Source organism: Galeopterus variegatus, unplaced genomic scaffold, assembly GCF_000696425.1.
Source record: "Galeopterus variegatus unplaced genomic scaffold, G_variegatus-3.0.2 Scaffold12042, whole genome shotgun sequence".
Taxonomy (NCBI): domain Eukaryota; kingdom Metazoa; phylum Chordata; class Mammalia; order Dermoptera; family Cynocephalidae; genus Galeopterus; species Galeopterus variegatus.
Genome location: NW_007738153.1, coordinates 21,810 through 24,530, shown reverse-complemented (window position 1 = coordinate 24,530; position 2,721 = coordinate 21,810).

The window sequence follows — 2,721 nt, the reverse complement described above, 5'->3', positions numbered from 1 at the left end:
TTTTTTTTTTTTAAAAGAGTAAATATGTTCTAAGAAGGAATAATTTTGTGGTTCTAAAGATTTTTGAGTAAGAATATCTCATTTATTTCCTACCCTTAGCCATGGAAGAGAAATACCAAGGATACAACATTATTAGATGTCAAATAACTATCATTTGAAAAATTTGAGGCTTTTAATGTACTTTTAATGGGCAGCTCCTATCAACTATGTGGTCAATACAAAAAATGTAATTTTTTGTTTGGTAAGAGAAAAGCATGACTGTTGCTCTTTTAAATCCCTGATGGGTATATGGAAATAAAAATATGCACATGCACATTCAAATTAGATGAAAAGGTTGTGAAAAGCACAGCTTATCTAACTCATATCTAATGACTAGTTTATTGCATGTCATTTTAAAAGCTATTTAGAATGGCCATTTATTACTTTTATTATAAATCCACCTACTAGAATTATCAGTCTCATGTCAAGATTTCACAGTGTAAGTTTTAACAGTAAAAGACACTTAGGCAGGCTTGGAGATATTCGATACATGAAAATAGTCACTTTACTACAGTGAATTTTATACCTCAAAGAAATCTTATATAAAAGCAAATAGAAATGATGAGGTCTGACATCACCAATTTCATATGACTTATTTTAAAAGCACCCCAGGGAGTAACATGCTTTAAAGACAAAGAATATATTTCCTAAAAAGCTATCTTGGCAAAAATCAAATGGCATTTATATATTCATAAGGTGTGTTTTCTAAGGAATACCCAGATTTTTAACATTACAACCTGTTAGTCTTCATGATAATCTGAAGTGTAAGCTGATGTACCCATACATTGGCACTGAAAATTATTGAGGTGTAAGTGAAGTTCTTTGCCCATATTTTGTAAGATATGATGAAAACAGTCAATAATGTATTTCAAATTTACTCATTAAAAACTGTTCTTTTTTATTATGAAAACTGCTATGCAACAGAAGCACAATGAACAGTNAGATTTTTAACATTACAACCTGTTAGTCTTCATGATAATCTGAAGTGTAAGCTGATGTACCTATACATTGGCACTGACAAAATTATTGAGGTGTAAGTGAAGTTCTTTGCCCATATTTTGTAAGATATGATGGAAATAGTCAATAATGTATTTTGAATTTACTCATTAAAAACTGTTTTTTTTTTTATTATGAAAACTGCTATGCAACAGAAGCACAATGAACAGTTATGTAGAAGTCCCATCCTCAAGTGTTTCCATGTGATTGAGCGCTCCCATACTGTAGTCTAGAGAATAAGGACTGTTACTAAATTATAGCCAAGTAAGTTATTCTTAACGGAGTTTTAAATGCTATCATTTTGTACATAGTTGATAACACATAGGTTTCAATAGACAAGGTTTAGTATCTCTTGAACAATTCAAATATAAAATGCTTTATGTGCTTTTAAAGTAAATGTACTCATTTTTATACCTGAGGAAAATAAAGAGCTTGACATATAATCTCTTAATTACAGTACCTCCTTATCCTCATTTACAAAAACCATTAAGTTTATTGAACGTTTTCTTTATTATTAATTTTTTACTGGAAAGCTCACAAATTTATGGCCCAATGGATAAATATTAAGGTAAGATATTTCATGAAAGAAATTGAGCCAAAACTAAAAAATTAGAAAATTAACATAACATGTAAGGTTTTTTTTTTTTCCTTCCATTGAGAAAGAACATCAGGCTTGGGTTCCTTTTAGTGAGTACTGATTCTCTGGTTTATAAAATATTGTCTCTCTGGCACGGAGAATGATTATCATTGCTTATTTATTACAGCTATTTCACTGTTACATTTCTTATAGAAAAGTAATATGTTTCTATACTCATATCTCTATTAAGAATTGGAAAACAAACGATGGCCAGGGAAGGCCATAGTCTTTAAGTAATTGGTACAAAAATATTTTTCAGGAAAGTGGACAAATCTACTATGGAGTTATTTGGGGAAATATTAAGTGACTCACTTGAGGCATGGCAAAGAGGGTGAGAATAGATCACTACAAAATTAACTGAAAAACAATCTTTAAAGAAAAGAGTATAAGAAAACAAATGTACCATAAATAAAATTAAGTTGAAGAAGTGAATCCATCCTATATCAAACATCAGATCAGTGCTGTGAAATGTAATCCCAAGAAAATCTAATAGGCTACTGAGAAAAGGTAATAGAAACAAAGAAAACCAGAAAAAGAAGAAAAAAAAAAAAGAGAGAAAGAAAAGAAAAGAAAAAAAAAAAAAAAAACCGGTNGGAAAAAGACAAAAAGGAAAAAAAAATAGAAACAAAGACAACCAAAGATAATAGTAATAGAATCCAGACAATAGAAATATTATATGGATAATTAATATATCTGAAGAGAAAAATAAAACAAATGAAACAGAAAAATTCAAATGATATCATAATGAAAATAAAATTTATTCATAGAAGATCTGTTAATGGAAACCCATACTCAAAAAATTAAATAAAAACATTCATTCCTAGCATATATCCATAAATATGCCTTATACGTAATCATTAAAGAAGTTTTTAGAGAAAATTAAATCTATAAGATTAGTTATGAGTGATTATAAAGTCATATGAACATTAAAAAACTTGAAAGCATACTTACACATTATAGTCTTTAAAAATGATTGACAATAAGAAATGCTGGCCCAAAATTAGAAAAGTGGATAGATGAGAGGAAGAAAAAGGTTATAGTTGCCTTCT